Below are 21908 nucleotides of genomic sequence, written 5' to 3'. Positions count from 1 at the left end.
GTTTAGGAGTCCGATGTTCAACCCAGTGTCCAAAACTGGTCTCCATTGAAGGTTGTGGGTCTTACAGCAGGACATCAAAAACCAGCCAGGAATGGTTAAGAAGAAATGCTGGACTGTTCTGGAGTGGCCAGCGAGGTGTCCAGATCTGAATCACATACAAAACCTATGAGAGATCTAAAAACCAGTATTTAATGGAGGGCACCCACTCAAACATAGAATATTTAGAGCAGTTTGCTGCTGAAGAGTGGCACAAAATACCAGTAGAAAGGTGCAGCTCATTGATGACTACAGGAAGCATTGTTGGCAGTTATCCTAGCCAAAGGCTGTGCCACCAAGTACTAGCTCTGGGGTGACAATAATTGTAAACTTGTTTACTCAAATAAAATTGGTTCTGCAAAATGTGGTCCCATTTACTTCTCTCTCTGTATTCCAGTTGGTCCAGATCATCATCAACACAACCCATCTGGAGCAGGCCTGTAAAACCTGGAGGACTTCATCACCAACATCACTAACGTCTCACCTGAGACCGTGCACACCACACGTCTCTACGGCCTTTCTACCTTTAAGGTATGGAAACTATACATTAACTAACCGTGCACACCACACGTCTCTATGGCCTTTCTACCTTTAAGGTATGGAAACTATACATTAACTAACCGTGCACACCACACGTCTCTCGGCCTTTCTACCTTTAAGGTATGGAAACTATACATTAACTAACCGTACACACCACACGTCTCTACGGCCTTTCTACCTTTAAGGTATGGAAACTATACATTAACTAACCGTGCACACCACACGTCTCTATGGCCTTTCTACCTTTAAGGTATGGAAACTATACATTAACTAACCGTGCACACCACACGTCTCTACGGCCTTTCTACCTTTAAGGTATGGAAACTATACATTAACTAACCGTGCACACCACACGTCTCTACGGCCTTTCTACCTTTAAGGTATGGAAACTATACATTAACTAACCGTGCACACCACACGTCTCTACGGCCTTTCTACCTTTAAGGTATGGAAACTATACATTAACTAACCGTGCACACCACACGTCTCTACGGCCTTTCTACCTTTAAGGTATGGAAACTATACATTAACTAACCGTGCACACCACACGTCTCTATGGCCTTTCTACCTTTAGGTATGGAAACTATACATTAACTAACCGTACACACCACACGTCTCTACGGCCTTTCTACCTTTAAGGTATGGAAACTATACATTAACTAACCGTGCACACCACACGTCTCTATGGCCTTTCTACCTTTAAGGTATGGAAACTATACATTAACTAACCGTACACACCACACGTCTCTACGGCCTTTCTACCTTTAAGGTATGGAAACTATACATTAACTAACCGTACACACCACAGTCTCTACGGCCTTTCTACCTTTTAAGGTATGGAAACTATACATTAACTAACCGTGCACACCACACGTCTCTATGGCCTTTCTACCTTTTAAGGTATGGAAACTATACATTAACTAACCGTACACACCACACGTCTCCTATGGCCTTTCTACCTTTAAGGTATGGAAACTATACATTAACTAACCGTGCACACCACACGTCTCTATGGCCTTTCTACCTTTTAAGGTATGGAAACTATACATTAACTAACCGTGCACACCACACGTCTCTATGGCCTTTCTACCTTTAAGGTATGGAAACTATACATTAACTAACCGTGCACACCACACGTCTCTATGGCCTTTCTACCTTTAAGGTATGGAAACTATACATTAACTAACCGTGCACACCACACGTCTCTACGGCCTTTCTACCTTTTAAGGTATGGAAACTATACATTAACTAACCGTACACACCACACATCTCTATGGCCTTTCTACCTTTAAGGTATGGAAACTATACATTAACTAACCGTACACACCACCCGTCTCTACGGCCTTTCTACCTTTTAAGGTGTTGTTGGAAATCCTTGGGCATTTCAACCTGCATTCTCTACCAGTGTGGCTACTTGACTAACTTGATGTAACTATTAAACAAACAAACTTAAGGGATGTTTCATTAGTCGTAGTGTCTTCTCTTGTGTTGCCTCCGGCTCAGAACATGCTCTCAGGCTCAGAACATGCTCTCAGGCTCAGAACATGCTCTCAGGCTCAGAACATGCTTGTTGCTGGAATAAAGGTGTTTACACAACAGCAATTACACCTGGAACTGTCATAAACTCTACAGAGCTTCAGGTACCTCAGAGTGCACTGGCGTAGTCTTACCTAGCGTAGTCTTACCGGCGTAGTCTTACCTAGCGTAGTCTTACCTAGCGTAGTCTTACCTGGCGTAGTCTTACCTGGCGTAGTCTTACCTGGCGTTCAGCTCATTCAGTCAGTAGGAACGTGTTGGTGGTCTTCCCTGGCTGTTGTATCCAGGATGCACGTCATGCAGTGGAGGGAGATATCTACACCAAACTGAACCAGAGTACCATTGACATGGTTGTTGTTGTTGTTGTTGACATGGTCTTCCCTGTCTGTTGTATCCAGGATGCACGTCATGCAGCGGAGGGAGAGATCTACACCAAACTGAACCAGAGTACCATTGACATGGTGGTTGTTGTTGTTGTTGTTGACATGGTCTTCCCTGTCCTCAACAGGATGCACGTCATGCAGCGGAGGGAGAGATCTACACCAAACTGAACCAGAGTACCATTGACATGGTTGTTGTTGTTGTTGTTGATCATGGTCTTCCCTGTCTTCAACAGGATGCACGTCATGCAGCGGAGGGAGAGATCTACACCAAACTGAACCAGAAGATAGATGAGTTTATCCAGCTGGCAGACTATGACTGGGGCATGCCAGAGTCAGACGGCCAGGCCAGTGGATACCTTATGGACCTCATTAACTTCCTCCGCAGCACCTTCCAGGTCTTCACACACCTGCCGGTGAGTTAGCCACGCCCCGCAGGCAGGGGAACTCTGGGAGATGGAGTTTTGTTGTTGTGAGTTATTATTATTTTGTGGTCATTTGTTGTTATTGAAGTATTATTCTTGTACTATAGTAATGTGTATTCAGTGTTGGAGTTATGTACTGCAGTAATGTGTATTCAGTGTTGGAGTTATGTACTGCAGTAATATGTATTCAGTGTTGAGTTATGTACTGCAGTAATGTGTATTCAGGGTTGGAGTTATGTACTGCAGTAATGTGTATTCAGGGTTGGAGTTATGTACTGCAGTAATGTGTATTCGTGGTTGGAGTTATGTACTGCAGTAATGTGTATTCAGTGTTGGAGTTATGTACTGCAGTAATGTGTATTCGTGGTTGTAGTTATGTACTGCAGTAATGTGTATTCAGTGTTGGAGTTATGTACTGCAGTAATGTGTATTCAGGGTTGGAGTATGTACTGCAGTAATGTGTATTCAGTGTTGGGTTATGTACTGCAGTAATGTGTATTCAGGGTTGGAGTTATGTACTGCAGTAATGTGTATTCAGGGTTGGAGTTATGTACTGCAGTAATGTGTATTCAGGGTTGGAGTTATGTACTGCAGTAATGTGTATTAGGGGTTGGAGTTATGTACTGCAGTAATGTGTATTCAGGGTTGGAGTTATGTACTGCAGTAATGTGTATTCGGGGTTGGAGTTATGTGACTGCAGTAATGTGTATTCAGGGTTGGAGTTATGTACTGCAGTAATGTGTATTCAGGGTTGGAGTTATGTACTGCAGTAATGTGTATTCAGGGTTGGAGTTATGTACTGCAGTAATGTGTATTCAGGGTTGGAGTTATGTACTGCAGTAATGTGTATTCAGGGTTGGAGTTATGTACTGCAGTAATGTGTATTCAGGGTTGGAGTTATGTACTGCAGTAATGTGTATTCAGGGTTGGAGTTATGTACTGCTGCTGCTGCTGCTGCTTATTTTCTGTGCCATTTTCATTCTGTTTTAGTTCCACAGAAAACCTCAAGCGAACTAGATCATTCTAGGTTATGATTCTGACTTGACATAACATTAGACTGAATAGTGACTGGGGAGAATGATACATGGTTATTTCTGGGGGAGAACAACTGCAATGAAACAGACCAAAGATCCAATCCCAGCTGGTCAGGAAGTAGCTAGAGGAGACAGACAGACAGACAGACAGACAGACAGACAGACAGACAGACAGACAGACAGACAGACAGACAGACAGACAGACAGAGGACAGTAAGCTGTGAAACCCCAAACCAGACCTGTTCTAGCGGACTGCTCTGCTGCTTCGCTTCCTATCCTGTATAGGAATCATTTCCAGCTTTTATTCCCGTTTCCGTTTTTAAGACGTTGTTTTTAAGGAATGTCTCCCCTCTCCAGTGATGTATATCTATAATTGATTTCTCTATTGATTTGACTCCCTTCTGCCAGCATGCTTGGTCTGTCTCTGATCTTCCTTCCTGTCCATGTATTGTTACCATACTTTTCTCTCTCCTGTTCTGGACATGTTTCATTTGTTTGGGTGGTTCTGGTTCTGCTCAGAATAACTACAATGACCATGCTGCCATGTCGGTAAGTACCCTTCCTGCCCCCTGCTCTACTCTGCTCCACTTCCCCTGTTCTGCCCTGTCCAGTCCAGGGTAATGCATGATCATGTCTATATTGTGGATTTGCCCCAGGCTTGTTGCTTCCTCCACATGTGATGATGCTAAACTATAGTCATTGACCAACCATAGATCACATTTAGTGCAAGTTGAATCTGCTAGGTTATTTTATCTGTACATTGTCTGTAAACACACACAGGGTGTCCTTGACTATATTTCTAAAGGAAGACAGCTCAGTGTTTACATTTACATTTTACATTTTCATCATTTATCAGACGCTCTTATCCAGAGCCACTTACAGATTGGTGCATTCACCTTATGATAGCCAGTGGGACAACCACTTTACCATTTTTGGGGGGTGGGGTAAGGGGGTAGAATGATTACTTTATCCTATCCCAGGTATTCCTTAAAGAGGTAGGGTTTCAAGTGTCTCCGGAAGGTGGTGAGTGACTCCGCTTGTCCTGGCGTCGTGAGGGAGCTTGTTCCACCATTGGGGTGCCAGAGCAGCGAACAGTTTTGACTGGGCTGAGCGGGAACTGTGCTTCCGTGAGAGGGGCCCAGCAGGCCAGAGGTGGATGAACGCAATGCCCTCGTTTGGGTGTAGGGGACTGATCAGAGCCTGAAGGTACGGAGGTGCCGTTCCCCTCACTGCTCCATAGGCAAGCACCATGGTCTTGTAGCAGATGCGAGCTTCAACTGGAAGCCAGTGGAGTGTGCGGAGGGAGGGGGTGACGTGAGAGAACTTGGGAAGGTTGAACACAAGACGGGCTGCGCGTTCTGGATGAGTTGTTAGGGGTTTATTGGCACAGGCAGGGAGCCCAGCCAACAGCGAGTTGCAGTAATCCAGACGGGAGATGGCAAGTGCCTGGATTAGGACCTGTGCCGCTTCCTGTGTGAGGCAGGGTCATAGCCTCTGCGAAATGTTGTAGAGCATGAACCCACAGGATCGGGTCACCGCCTTGATGTTAGCGGAGAACGACCGGTTGTTGTCCAGGCAACGCCAGGGTCACGCCAGGGTCACGCCTGGACAACGTGTTCAGTATGTGTAGTAGACTATATGGTAACATATGGTTGGCATAAATCAAATCAACATTTGATTGGTCACATACACATATTTAGCAGATGTTTTTGCAGGTGTAGCAAACGCTTGTGTTCCGAGCTCCAACAGTGCAGTAGTATATGGAATTAAGAAATATATAAATATTAGGATGAGCAATGTCAGAGTGGCATTGAGTAGAATACAGTATATACATAAGGAAATTAGTAGAACAGTATGTAAACATTATTAAAGTGACCAGTGAGTCCATGTCTATGTACGTAGGACAGCAGTCTCTAAGGTGCAGGGTTGAGTAACCGGGTGGTAGCGGCTATATAAATAAAGGATGGGATATCATATTCAACTAGTGTTTCTCTGTGCTGTTGTCATGTTGAACACAGTTCTATGTCGTCATGTTGAACACAGCTCTATGTCGTCATGTTGAACACAGTTCTATGTCGTCATGTTGAACACAGTTCTATGTCGTCATGTTGAACACAGTTCTATGCGTCATGTTGAACACAGCTCTATGTCGTCATGTTGAACACAGCTCTTCATGTTCGTCATGTTGAAAACTCTATGTCGTCATACCACGTTCTGTCGTCATGTTGAACACAGCTCTGCCGCCCTATTGTCATGTTGAACACAGCTCTATGTCGTCATGTTGAACCTCTATTCTTTACAGCTCTATGCTGTCATGTTGAACACAGCTCTATGTCGTCATGTTGAACACAGCTCTATGTCGTCATGTCTGAACACAGCTCTATGTCGTCATGTTGAACTCAGTCTATGCGTCATGTTGAACACAGCTCATGCTGTCATGTTGAACACAGCTCATGTCGTCATGTTACACAGCTCTTTATGTCGTCATGTTGAAACACAGCTCTATGTCGGTCATGTTGAACACAGCTCTATGCTGTCATGTTGAACACAGCTCTATGTCGTCATGTTGAACACAGCTCTATGTCGTCATGTTGAACACAGCTCTATTCGTCATGTCCAGCTCATGCTCGCCCGTCATGTTGAACACAGCTCTATGTCGTCATATTACACAGCCTATGTCGTCATGTTGAACACAGCTCTATGTCGTCATTTTTCTGTCATGTTGAACACAGCTCTATGTCGTCATTAACCAGCTCTATGTCGTCATGTTGAACACAGCTCTATGTCGTCATGTTGAACACAGCTCTATGTCGTCATGTTGAACTCTCATTATTACACGCTCTATGTCGTCATGTTGAACACAGCTCTATGCTAGCTTCCTGCTAGTGAGGCGGTCTATGGGACAGTCGTGTGGCAGTTTCCTCTCAGCTCTACACAGAAACCCACTCTTAGGGTGGATCCATGTTGTAGATAGATAGATGGAGATGGATGGATGGATTATAGGAGCCATATACAGTGGCTTCAGAAAGTATTCATACCCCTTGACTTATTCCACATGTTGTGTTGCAGCCTGAATTCAAAATGGATTAAATATATGTTTTTTCCTCACCCATCTACACACAATACCCCATAATGACAAAGGGAAAACACACAATACCCCATAATGACAAAGTGAAAACACGTTTTTAGAAATGTTAGGAAATGTATTGAATATGAAATACTGAAATATCTCATTTACATAAGTATTCACTCCCTGAGTCAATACATGTTAGAATCACCCCTTCGGCAGCGATTACATCTGTGAGTCTTTCTGGGTAAGTCTCTAAGAGCGTTGCAAACCTGGAATGTAAAATATTTGCACATTGTTCTTTTTAAAATTCTTCAAGCTCTGTCAAGTTGGTTGTTGATCATTGCTAAACAGCCATTTTCAGGTCTTGCCATAGATTCTCAAGCCGATTCGACCACTCAGGAACATTCAATGTCGTCTTGGTAACCAACTCCAGTGTATATTTGGCCTTGTGTTTTAGGTTTTTGTCCTGCTGGAAGGTGAATTTGTGTTGAATTCACTGTTTGAGCATGACATCTACTTTCACAGTCATCTGAATAGTGACAGTGGTATAGTCTTTGGCATGTCATGTGTTGAGATAGGTTTATTTATTTATTTTTAAATTAGGAACACATTCAGGTAGCTTAGTGGTTAAGAGCGTTGTGCCAGTAACCGAAAGGTCGCTGGTTCTAATCCCTGAGCCGACTAGGTGAAAAATCTGTCTGTGCCCTTGAGCAAGGCACTTAACCCTAATTGCTCCTGTAAGTCGCTCTGGATAAGAGCGTCTGCTAAATGACTAAAATTTAAAAAATGTAATGTATTTACATGACGGCCTACCAAGAGGCAAAAAGGCCTCGCTGCGGGACAGGGGGGCTGGGAATAAAAATAAAGATGTAGGACAAAACACACCAACACTACATAAAGAGAGACCACAACACTACACAAAGAGAGACACCACAACACTACATAAAGAGAGACACCACAACACTACATAAAGAGAGACACCACAACACTACATAAAGAGAGACTCCACAACACTACATAAAGAGAGACACCACAACACTACATAAAGAGAGACACCACAACACTACATAAAGAGAGACACCACAACACTACATAAAGAGAGACGCCACAACACTACATAAAGAGAGACGCCACAACACTACATAAAGAGAGACACCACAACACTACACTTAAAGAGAGACGCCACAACACTACATAAAGAGAGAGACGCCACAACACTACATAAAGAGAGACACCACAACACTACATAAAGAGAGACACCACAACACTACATAAAGAGAGACACCACAACACTACATAGAGACACCACAACACTACATAAAGAGAGACACCACAACACTACATAAAGAGAGACACCACAACACTACATAAAGAGAGACACCACAACACTACATAAAGAGAGACGCCACAACACTATATAAAGAGAGACACCACAACACTACATAAAGAGAGAGACGCCACAACACTACATAAAGAGAGACACCACAACACTACATAAAGAGAGACACCACAACACTACATAAAGAGAGACACCACAACACTACATAAAGAGAGAGACACCACAACACTAAATAAAGAGAGACGCCACAACACTACATAAAGAGAGACACCAACAACACTACATAAAGAGAGACACCACAACACTACAATAAAGAGAGACACCACAACACTACATAAAGAGAGACACTACAACACTACATAAAGAGAGACACCACAACACTACATAAAGAGAGACACCACAACACTACATAAAGAGAGACTCCACAACACTACATAAAGAGAGACACCACAACACACATAAAGAGAGACGCCACAACACTACATAAAGAGAGACGGCACAACACTACACAAAGAGACACCACAACACTACATAAAGAGAGACCACAACACTACATAAAGAGAGACACCACAACACTACATAAAGAGAGACACCACAACACTACATAAAGAGAGACACCACAACACTACATAAAGAGAGACACCACAACACTACATAAAGAGAGACACCACAACACTACATAAAGAGAGACGCCACAACACTACATAAAGAGAGACGCCACAACACTACATAAAGAGAGACGCCACAACACTATATAAAGAGAGACGCCTACAACACTACATAAAGAGAGACGCCTACAACACTACATAAAGAGAGACACCACAACACTACATAAAGAGAGAACACCACAACACTACATAAAGAGAGACACCACAACACTACATAAAGAGAGACACCACAACACTACATAAAGAGAGACACCACAACACTACATAAAGAGAGACACCACAACACTACATAAAGAGAGACACCACAACACTACATAAAGAGAGACACCACAACACTACATAAAGAGAGACACCACAACACTACATAAAGAGAGAGACTCAACAACACTACATAAAGAGAGACACCACAACACTACATAAGAGAGACACCACAACACTACATAAAGAGAGAACACCACAACACTACATAAAGAGAGACACCACAACACTACTAAAGAGAGACGCCACAACACTACATAAAGAGAGAGACGCCACAACACTACATACAAGAGAGACGCCACAACACTACATAAAGAGAGAACGCCACAACACTACATAGAGACGCCACAACACTACATAAAGAGAGACACCACAACACTACATAAAGAGAGAGACGCCACAACACTACATAAAGAGAGACACCACAACACTACATAAAGAGAGACAACACTACATAAAGAGAGACACCACAACACTACATAAAGAGAGACGCCACAACACTACATAAAGAGAGACACCACAACACTACATAAAGAGAGACACCACAACACTACATAAAGAGAGACGCCACAACACTACATAAGAGAGACACTACAACACTACATAAAGAGAGACACCACAACACTACATAAAGAGAGACACCACAACACCACATAAAGAGAGACTCCACAACACTACATAAAAAAGAGACACCACAACACTACATAAAGAGAGACGTCACAACACTACATAAAGAGAGAGACGGCACAACACTACATAAAGAGACACCACAACACTACATAAAGAGACACCACAACACTACATAAAGAGAGAGTCACCACAACACTACATAAAGAGAGACACCACAACACTACATAAAGAGAGACACCACAACACTACATAAAGAGAGACACCACAACACTACATAAAGAGACACCACAACACTACATAAAGAGAGACGCCTACAACACTACATAAAGAGAGACACCACAACACTACATAAAGAGAGACACCACAACACTACATAAAGAGAGACACCACAACACTACATAAAGAGAGACACCACAACACTACATAAAGAGAGACACCACAACACTACATAAAGAGAGACACCCACAACACTACATAAAGAGAGACTCCACAACACTACATAAAGAGAGACACCACAACACTACATAAAGAGAGACACCACAACACTACATAAAGAGAGACACTACAACACTACATAAAGAGACACGCCACAACACTACATAAAGAGACTCATGATAAGCTGTAGACCACACTATCTACCAAGAGTTTTCATCTATATTTTCATAGCCGTCTATTTACCACCACAAACCGACTTTACTCCACACACAGAGACGCGTACAAAGCTCTCCCTCGCCCCTTTTTGGAAAATCTAACCATAATTCTATCCTGCTGATTCCTGCTTAAAAGCAAAAACTAAAGCAGGAAGTACCAGTGACTCGGTCAATACGAAGTGGTCAGATGACACAGATGCTACGCTACAGGACTGTTTTGCTAGCACAGACTGGAATATGTTCTGGGATTCATCCAATGGCATTGAGGAGTTTACCACATCAGTCACCGGCTTAATCAATAAGTGCATCGACGCAACGTCGTCTCCCCACAGTGACCGCGTACGTACATATCCCAACCAGAAGCCATGGATTACAGGCAACATCCGCACCGAGCTAAAGGCTAGAGCTGCCGCTTTCAAGGAGCGGGACACTAATCCAGACACTTATAAGAAATCCCGCTATGCCCTCCGACGAACCATCAAACAGGCAAAGCGTCAATACAGGACTAAGATTGAATCCTACTACACCGGCTCTGACGCTCGTCGGATGTGGCAGGGCTCGCAAACTATTACGGACTACAAATGGAAACCCAGCCGAGCTGCCCAGTGACGCGAGCCTACCAGACGGGCTAAATGCCTTTTTATGCTCGCTTCGAGGCAAGCAACACTGAAGCATGCATGAGAGCACCAGCTGTTCCGACGATCACGCGCTCTGTAGCCGATGTGAGCAAGACCTTTAAACAGGTCAACATTCACAAGGCTGTGGTGCCAGATGTATTACCAGGACGTGTACTCAGAGCATGCGCGACCAACTAGCAAGTGTCTTCACTGACATTTTCAACCTCTCCCTGACCAAGTGTGTAATACCTACATGTTTCAAGCAGACCACCATAGTCCCTTTGTCCAATAAAGTGAAGGTAACCTGCCTAAATGACTACCGCCACGAAGCACTCACGTTGGTAGCCATGAAGTGCTTTGAAAGGGTGGTCATGGCTCACATCAACACCATCATCCGGAAACCCTAGACCCACTCCAATTCGCATACCGCCCCCAACAGATACACAGATGATGATCTCAATCGCACTCCACACTGCCCTTTCCCACCTGGACAAAAGGAACACACCTACAGTGGGGAGAACAAGTATTTGATACACTTTTTTCTACTTGCAAAGTATGTAGAGGTCTGTAATTTTTATCATAGGTACACTTCAACTGTGAGAGACGGAATCTAAAACGAAAATCCAGAAAATCACATTGTATGATTTTTAAGTAATTAATTTGCATTTTATTGCATGACATAAGTATTTGATACATCAGAAAAGCAGAACTTAATATTTGGTACAGAAACCTTTGTTTGCAATTACAGAGATCATATGTTTCCCTGTAGGTCTTGACCAGGTTTGCACACACTGCAGCAGGGATTTTGGCCCACTCCTCCATACAGACCTTCTCCAGATCCTTCAGGTTTCGGGGGCTGTCGCTGGGCAATACGGACTTTCAGCTCCCTCCAAAGATTTTCTATTGGGTTCAGGTCTGGAGACTGGCTAGGCCACTCCAGGACCTTGAGATGCTTCTTACGAGCCACTCCTTAGTTGCCCTGGCTGTGTGTTTCGGGTCATTGTCATGCTGGAAGACCCAGCCACAACCCATCTTCAATGCTCTTACTGAGGGAAGGAGGTTGTTGGCCAAGATCTTGCGACTATATGGCCCCATCCATCCTCCCCTCAATACGGTGCAGTCATCCTGTCCCCCTTTGCAGAAAAGCATCCCCAAAGAATGATGTTTCCACCTCCATGCTTCACAGTTGGGATGGTGTTCTTGGGGTTGTACTCATCCTTCTTCTTCCTCCAAACACAGCGAGTGGAGTTTAGACAAAAAAAGCTCTATTTTTGTCTCATCAGACCACATGACCTTCTCCCATTCCTCCTCTGGATCATCCAGATGGTCATTGGCAAACTTCAGACGGGCCTGGACATGCGCTGGCTTGAGCAGGGGGACCTTGCGTGTGCTGCAGGATTTTAATCCATGACGGCGTAGTGTGTTACTAATGGTTTTCTTTGAGACTGTGGTCCCAGCTCTCTTCAGGTCATTGACCAGGTCCTGCCGTGTAGTTCTGGGCTGATCCCTCACCTTCCACATGATCATTGATGCCCCACGAGGTGAGATCTTGCATGGAGCCCCAGACCGAGTGTGATTGACCGTCATCTTGAACTTCTTCCATTTTCTAATAATTGCGCCAATAGTTGTTGCCTTCTCACCAAGCTGCTTGCCTATTGTCCTGTAGCCCATCCCAGCCTTGTGCAGGTCTACAATGTATCCCTGATGTCCTTACACTGCTCTCTGGTCTTGGCCATTGTGGAGAGGTTGGAGTCTGTTTGATTGAGTGTGTGGACAGGTGTCTTTATACAGGTAATGAGTTCAAACAGGTCTAGTTAATACAAGTAATGAGTGGAGAACAGGAGGGCTTCTTTTAAAGAAAAACTAACATGTCTGTGAGAGCCGGAATTCTTACTGGTTGGTAGGTGATCAAATACTTTTGTCATGCAAATTAATTACTTAAAAATCATACAATGTGATTTTATGGATTTTTGTTTTAGATTCCGTCTCTCACAGTTGAAGTGTACCTATGATAAAATGACAGACCTCTACATGCTTTGTAAGTAGGAAAACCTGCAAAATCGGCAGTGTATCAAATACTTGTTCTCCCCACTGTATGTGAGAATGCTATTCATTGACTACAGCTCAGTGTTCAACACCATAGTGTCCACAAAGCTCATCACTAAGCTAAGGACCCTGGGACCAAACACCTCCCTCTGCAACTGGATCCTGGATTTCCTGACGGGCCGCCCCCAGGTGGTAAGGGTAGACAACAACACATCTGCCACGCTGATCCTCAACACGGGGACCCTCAGGGGTGCGTGCTTAGTCCCCTCCTGTACTCCTGTTCACCCATGACTGCGTGGCAAGCACGGCTCCAACACCATCATTAAGTTTGCTGGACGACACAACGGTGGTATGCCTGATCACCGACAACGATGAGACAGCCTATAGGGAGGAGGTCAGAGACCTGGCCGTGTGGTGCCAGGACAACAACCTCTCTCTCAACGTGAGCAAGACAAAGGAGATGATTGTAGACTACAAGAAAAAAAAGAGGGCCCGAGCACGCCCCCATTCTCATCGACGGGGCTGTAGTGGAGCAGGTTGAGAGCTTCAAGTTCCTTGGTGTCCACATCCCCAACAAACTATCATGGTCCAAACACACCAAGACAGTCGTGAAGAGGGCACCACAAAGCCTATTCCCCCTCAGGAGACTGAAAGGGATTTAGCAAGTTCTACAGCTGCACCATCGAGAGCATCCTGACTGGTTGCATCACCGCCTGGTATGGTAACTGCTCGGCCTCCGACAGCAAGGCACTACAGAGGGTAGTGCGTACGGCCTTAGAACATCCCTGGGGCCAAGCCTGGACCTCTATACAGGCGGTGTCAGAGGAAGGCCCTAAACATTATCAAAGACTCCAGCCACCCTAGTCATAGACTGTTCTCTCTGCTACCGCACGGCAAGCGGTACCGGAGTGCCAAGTCTAGGTCCAAAAGGCTTCTTAACAGCTTCTACCCCCAAGCCATAAGACTCCTGAACAGCTAATCATGGCTACCCGGACTATTTGCACTGCCCCCTCCCAACCTCCTCTTTACGCTGCTGCTACTCTGTTTATTATTTATGCATAGTCACTTTAACTCTACCCACATGTACATATTACATTTACATGTAAGTCATTTAGCAGACGCTCTTTTCCAGAGCGACTTACCTCAATTACCTCGACTAACCGGTGCCCCGCACATTGACTCTGTACCGGTACCCCCTGTATATAACCACCTACTGTTATTTTATTTTACTGCTGCTCTTTAATTATTTTTGATTTAGATTTTTTCTTAAACTGCATTGTTGGTTATGGGCTTGTAAGTAAGCATTTCACTGTAATGTCTACACCTGTTGTATTCGGCGCATGTGGCAAATACAATTTGATTTGATACCCAAGAAGACTGGAGGCTGTATTCACTGCCCAAGGTGCTTCAACAAAGTACTGAGTAAAGGGTCTGAATACTTATGTAAATGTTATATTTCAGTTTTTTATTTGTAATACATTTGCAAACATTTCTAAAAACCTGTTTTTGCTTTGTCATTATGGGGTATTTTGTGTAGATTGATGAGGGGAAAAAAAACATTTTAATACATTTTAGAATATGGCTGTAACGTAACAAAATGTGGAAAAAGTGAAAGGGTCTGAATGGGACAAGAGGACAGAGGGACAAAAAAAATGTGATTAGAAATAAAAGTGCATAAAAATATGTTGGCTCGCTATTTAAAAAGTTGGAGAACAAGCTATAGGATGAAAAATACCTGCGTTTTGGCACAGGTACAACTGACTAGCGCTAGCTAATGCTACTTATAGTAGCAAAATCCAAATATTGGATTTATTTTATTTTATTTATCGATACTTGGGAGTCAAAATATCGACGTACTAATATCGCCCAAAAATAATATTGCGATTCGATAAGATTCCCCCATCACTACTATAAGGAGCACGGTGGCATCTGGGGTGCAGCCAGAGTATTCTCCTCTCCTCTTCTGCCTATCTGGGGAACACGGCTCTGGTCTACACGCCCTGAGTTCCCCATGTTCCCCAGAGTGAGGCTGCCTATCTGGGGAACACGGCTCTGGGTCTACACGCCCTGAGTCCCCCATGTTCCAGAGTGAGGCTGCCTATCTGGGGATCACGGCTCTGGGTCTGCATGCCCTGAGTTCCCATGTTCCCCAGAGTGAGGCTGCCTATCTGGGGAACACGGCTCTGGGTCTACACGCCCTGAGTTCCCCATGTTCCCAGAGTGAGGCTGCCTATCTGGGGAACACGGCTCTGGGTCTACACGCCCTGAGTTCCCCATGTTCCCCAGAGTGAGGCTGCCTATCTGGGGAACACGGCTCTGAGTCTACACGCCCTGAGTTCCCCATGTTCCCCAGAGTGAGGCTGCCTACTCTGGGGAACACGGCTCTGGGTCTACACGCCCTGAGTTCCCCATGTTCCCAGAGTGAGGCTGCCTATCTGGGGAACACGGCTCTGGGTCTACACGCCCTGAGTTCCCCATGTTCCCAGAGTGAGGCTGCCTATCTGGGGAACACGGCTCTGGGTCTACACGCCTGAGTTCCCCATGTTCCCCAGAGTGAGGCTGCCTATCTGGGGAACACGGCTCTGGGTCTACACGCCTGAGTTCCCCATGTTCCCCAGAGTGAGGCTGCCTATCTGGGGAACACGCTCTGGGTCTACACGCCTGAGTTCCCCATGTTCCCAGAGTGAGGCTGCCTATCTGGGGATCGCGGCTCTGGGTCTACACGCCCTGAGTTCCCCATGTTCCCCAGAGTGAGGCTGCCTATCTGGGGAACACGGCTCTGGGTCTACAAGCCCTGAGTTCCCATGTTCCCCAGAGTGAGGAGCTGCCTATCTGGGGAACACGGCTCTGGGTCTACACGCCCTGAGTTCCCATGTTCCCCAGAGTGAGGCTGCCTATCTGGGGGATCACGGCTCTGGGTCTACACGCCCTGGAGTTCCCCATGTTCCCCAGAGTGAGGCTGCCTATCTGGGGAACACGGCTCTGGTCTACACGCCTGAGTTCCCCATGTTCCCCCAGAGTGAGCTGCCTATCTGGGGACACGCTCTGGGTCTACACGCCCTGAGTTCCCATGTTCCCCAGAGTGAGGCTGCCTATCTGGGGATCACGGCTCTGGGTCTACACGCCTGAGTTCCCCATGTTCCCCAGAGTGAGGCTGCCTATCTGGGGAACACGGCTCTGGGTCTACACGCCCTGAGTTCCCCATGTTCCCAGAGTGAGGCTGCCTATCTGGGGATCACGGCTCTGGTCTACGCCCTGAGTTCCCCATGTTCCCCAGAGTGAGGCTGCCTATCTGGGGAACACGGCTCTGGGTCTACACGCCTGAGTTCCCCATGTTCCCCAGAGTGAGGCTGCCTATCTGGGGACACGTCTCTGGGTCTACACGCCCTGAGTTCCCCATGTTCCCCAGAGTGAGGCTGCCTATCTGGGGATCACGGCTCTGGGTCTACACGCCCTGAGTTCCCCATGTTCCCCAGAGTGAGGCTGCCTATCTGGGGATCACGGCTCTGGGTCTACACGCCCTGAGTTCCCCATGTTCCCCAGAGTGAGGCTGCCTATCTGGGGGATCACGGCCTCCTGGGTCTACACGCCCTGAGTTCCCCATGTTCCCCAGAGTGAGGCTGCCTATCTGGGGATCACGGCTCTGGGTCTACGCGCCCTGAGTTCCCCATGTTCCCCAGAGTAGGCTGCCTATCTGGGGATCACGGCTCTGGGTCTACACGGTCCTGAGTTCCCCATGTTCCCCAGAGTGAGGCTGCCTATCTGGGGATCACGGCTCTGGGTCCTACATCGCCCTGAGTTCCCCATGTTCCCCAGAGTGAGGCTGCCTATCTGGGGAACACGGCTCTGGGTCTACACGCCCTGAGCCCCCCGTGTTCCCCAGAGTGAGGCTGCCTATCTGGGGAGATCACGGCTCTGGGTCTACACGCCGCCTGAGTTCCCCATGCTCCCCAGAGTGAGGCTGCCTATCTGGGGATCACGGCTCTGGGTCTACACGCCCTGAGTTCCCATGTTCCCCAGAGTGAGTGGCTGCCCATCTGGGTATCACGGCTCTGGGTCTACACGCCCCGAGTTCCCCATGTTCCCGAGAGTGAGGCTGCGGCCATCTGGGGAACACGGCTCTGGGTCTACACGCCCTGAGTTCCCCATGCTCCCAGGGGAGTGAGGCTGCCTATTCTGGGGAACACGGCTCTGGGTCTACACGCCCCGAGTTCCCATGCTCCCAAGAGTGAGGCTGCCTATCTGGGGATCATGGCTCTGGGTCTACACGCCCTGAGTTCTCTGAAGGTTCCGTAGAGTGAGGCTGCCTATCTGGGGATCATGGCTCTGGGTCTACACGCCCTGAGTTCCCCATGCTTCTCGGGGTGGTGGAGTGAGGCTGCCTATCTGGGGATCACGGCTCTGGGTCTACACGCCCTGAGTTCCCCATGTTCCCCAGAGTGAGGGGCTGCCTATCTGGGGAACACGGCTCTGGGTCTACATCGCCCTGAGTTCCCCATGTTCCGTGGATGAGGCTGCCCATCTGGGGATCAATGGCTCTCCGGGCTACACGCCCTGGAGTTCCCCATGTTCTCCCAGAGTGAGGTTACCTATCTGGGGATCACGGCTCTGGGTCTACACGGCCCCGAGTTCCCCATGCTGTCCGGAGAGTGAGGCTGCCTATCTGGGGAACACGTGCTCATGGGTCTACACGCCCTGAGTTCCCCATGTTCCCCATAGTGAGGCTGCCTATCTGGGGATCACGGCTCTGGGTCTACACGCCCTGAGTTCCCCATGTTCCCCAGAGTGAGGCTGCCTACCTGGGGAACACGGCTCTGGGTCTACACGCCCTGAGTTTCCCCATGTTCCCTATGAGTGAGGCTGCCTATCTGGGGATCACGGCCCTGGGTCTACGCGCCCTGGGAGCTCCTCATGTTCCCCAGAGTGAGGCTGCCTTATCTGGGGATCATGGCTCTGGGTCTACACGCCCTGAGTTCCCCATGTTCCCCAGAGTGAGGCTGCCTATCTGGGGGATCACGGCTCTGGGTCTGACACGCCCTGAGTTCCCAATGTTTCTCAGGAGTGAGGCTGCTTATCTGGGGAACACGGCTCTGGGTCTACACGCCCGAGTTCCCCATGTTCCCGGTAGAGTGAGGCTGCCTATCTGGGGATCACGGCTCTGGGTTCTACACGCGCCTGAGTTCACCATGCTCCCCAGAGTGAGGCTGCCTATCTGGGGATCACGGCCTGGGTCTACGCCCAGTTCCCCAGAGTGAGGCTGCCCCATCTGGGGATCATGGCTCTGGGTCTACACGCCCTGAGTTCCCCATGCTCCCCAGAGTGAGGCTGCCCATCTGGGGAACACGGCTCTGGGTCTACACGCCTGAGTCCCATGTATCCCCAGAGGATGGCTGCCTATCTGGGGAACACGGCTCTGGGTCTACACGCCCTGAGCTTCCCCATGTTCCCCCAGAGTGAGGCGAGGCCTATCTGGGGATCATGGCTCTGGGTCTACACGCCCCGAGTTCCCCATGTTCCCCAGAGTGAGGCTGCCTATCTGGGGAACACGGCTCTGGGTCTACACGCCTGAGTTCCCCATGTTCCCCAGAGTGGAGGCTGCCTATCTGGGGAACACGGCTCTGGGTCTACATGCTCTGAGTTCCCCATGCTCCCCCAGAGTGAGGCTGCCCATCTGGGGATCAGGTGGCTCTGGGTCACACGCCGGAGTTCCCCATGTTCCCTAGAGTGAGGCTGCCTATCTGGGGATCACGGCTTGGGTCTACACGCCCTGAGTTCCCATGTTCCCCAGAGTGAGAGCTGCCTATCTGGGGAACACGGCTCTGGGTCTACACGCCTGAGCTCCATGTTCCCTAGAGTGAGGCTGCCTACTGGGGATCACGGCTCTGGGTCTACACGCCCTGAGTCTCCCCATGTCCCCGAGAGTGAGGCTGCCTATCTGGGGATCACCTCTGGGTCTACACGCCCTGAGTTCCCTGTTCCCCAGAGTGAGGCTGCCTATCTGGGGATCACGGCTCTGGGTCTACACGCCCTGAGTTCCCATGTTCCCCAGAGTGAGGGCTGCCTATCTGGGGATCACGGCTCTGGGCCTACACGCCCTGAGTGCCCTCCATGTTCCCAGAGGGAGGCTGCCTATCTGGGGAACACGGCGTTGGGTCTACACGCCCTGAGTTCCCCATGTCCCCAGAGTGAGGCTGGCCTATCTGGGGATCACGGCTCTGGGTCCACACGCCCTGAGTTCACCATGTTCCCCAGAGTGAGGCTGCCTATCTGGGGATCACGGCTCTGGGCCTACACGCCCTGAGTTCCCCATGTTCCCCAGAGTGAGGCTGCCTATCTGGGGATCGGCTCTGGGTCTACACGCCTGAGCTCCCCATGTTCCCCAGAGTGAGTGGGGCTGCCTATCTGGGGAACACGGCTCTGGGTCTACACGCCCTGAGTTCCCCCATGTTCCCCAGAGTGAGGCTGCCTATCTGGGGAACACGGCTCTGGGTCTACACGCCCTGAGTTCCATGCTCCCTGAGTGAGGCTCCCTTCTGGGGATCAGGGCCTGGGTCACACGCCCTGAGCTCCCCATGTCCCCCAGAGTGAGGGCTGCCTATCTGGGGAACACGGCTCTGGGCCTACACGCCCTGAGTTCCCCATGTTCCCCAGAGTGATGCTAGCCCATCTGGGGGAACACGGCTCTGGGCCTACACCTGAGTTCCCCATGTTCCCCAGAGTGAGGCTGCCTCATCTGGGGAATACGGCTCATGCGCCTACACGCCCTGAGTTCCCCATGTTCCCCAGAGTGAGGCTGCCTATCTGGGGAAACGGCTCTGGGTCTACACGCCCTGAGTTCCCCATGTTCCCAGAGTGAGGCTGCCTATTGGGGATCACGGCTTGGGTCTACACGCCCTGAGTTCCTATGCTCCCCAGAGTGAGGCTGCCTATCTGGGGATCATGGCTCTGGGTCTACACGCCCTGAGTTCCCAGTGTTCCCCAGAGTGAGGCTGCCTATCTGGGGATCACGGCTCTGGGTCTACACGCCCTGAGTTCCCCATGTTCCCCAGAGTGAGGCTGCCTATCTGGGGAACACGGCTCTGGGTCTACACGCCCTGAGTTCCCCATGTTCCCCAGAGTGAGGGCTGCCGGTCTGGGGATCACGGCTCTGGGTCTACACGCCCTGAGTCCCCATGTTCCCTAGAGTGAGGCTGCCATCTGGGGATCATGGCTCTGGGTCTACACGCCCTGAGTTCCCATGTTCCCAGAGTGAGGGCTGCCTATCTGGGGAAACGGCTCTGGGTCTACATGCCCTGGAGTTCCATGTTCCCAGGGAGTGATGCTGCCTATCTGGGGAACACGGCTCTGGGTCTACACCTGAGTTCCTATGTTCCCGAGAGTGAGGCTGCCTATCTGGGGAACACGGCTCTGCGCCTACACGCCCTGAGTTCCCATGTTCCCCAGAGTGAGGCTGCCTATCTGGGGATCACGGCTCTGGGTCTACACGCCCTGGAGTTCCCTATGTTCCCTAGAGTGAGGCTGCCTATCTGGGGAACACGGCCCTGGGTCCCGCCCTGGAGTCCCCATGTTCCCCAGAGTGAGGCTGCCATCTGGGGATCACGGCTCTGGGTCTACACGCCTGAGTTCCATGTTCTTAGAGATCTTTACAAGTATTTTGATCGTCCCCTGTAGTCGGAATACGCTCAAGCATTCCAGGAGACCGGGTCAACCTGTCAGCACCCCCTGAGAGGGCCCCCCGTGTTGAGGATCAGCGCGGCAGATGGTGTTATTACAGCTACCCTTACCACCTGGGGGCGGCTCCGTCAGGAAGTCCAGGATCCAGTTGGAGAGGGGAGGTGTTTAGTCCCAGGGTCCTTAGCTTAGTGATGAGCTTTGAGGGCACTATGCTGTTGAACGCCCGCGCTTGTAGTCAGTGAATAGTCATTCTCACATAGGTGTTCTTCTTGTCCAGGTGGGAAAGGGGCGGTGTGGAGTGCAATAGAGATTGCATCATCTGTGGATCTATTTGGGCGGTATGCGAATTGGGAGTGGTCTAGGGTTTCTGGGATAATGGTGTTGTGGAGTCATGACCAGCCTTTCAGCACTTCATGACTACAGACGTGAGTGCTACGGGTCGGTAGTCATTTATGCAGGCTATCTTAGTGTTCTTGCCTGTTTGATGGCCCGCCGGAGGGCATAGCGGGATTTCTTAAGCGTGCGTTAGAGTCCTGCTCCTGGAAAGCGGCAGCTCTACCCTTTAGCTCAGTGCGGATGTTTCCTGGGTAATCCATGGCTTCTGGTTGGGGGTATGTACGTACGGTCACTGTGGGGACGACGCCATCGATGCACTTATTGATAAGCCAGTGACTGATGTGGTGTACTCTCAATGCTTTCAGAAGAATCCCGAACATATTCTAGTCTGTTCTAGCAAAACAGTCCTGTAGCTTAGCATCTGCTATCATCTGACCACTTCGTATTAACCGAGTGTCACTGGTGCTTCCTGCTTTAGTTTTTTGCTTATAAGCAGGAATCAGGAGGATAGGAGTTATGGTCAGATTTACCAAATGGAGGGCGAGGGAGGTTTGGACGGCTTCTGTGTGGGGAGTAAAGGTGGTCTAGAGTTTTCCTGTTTACTTATGACCACTACACTTTGGAGTGCAATCTTAGTGCCTGCATGACGGTTTGTGGTGGTAAATAGAC

The 21908-nt window shown here is 48.7% G+C and overlaps 1 pseudogene; it reads left to right on the top strand.

Annotated features, from left to right (window-relative positions):
* LOC123486381 overlaps positions 1-21908 on the top strand; it is a 102377-nt pseudogene that overhangs the window by 34402 nt on the left and 46067 nt on the right.

Source organism: Coregonus clupeaformis, unplaced genomic scaffold, assembly GCF_020615455.1.
Source record: "Coregonus clupeaformis isolate EN_2021a unplaced genomic scaffold, ASM2061545v1 scaf1185, whole genome shotgun sequence".
Lineage (NCBI taxonomy): Eukaryota > Metazoa > Chordata > Actinopteri > Salmoniformes > Salmonidae > Coregonus > Coregonus clupeaformis.
This window is presented reverse-complemented; position numbering and strand designations above follow the sequence as displayed.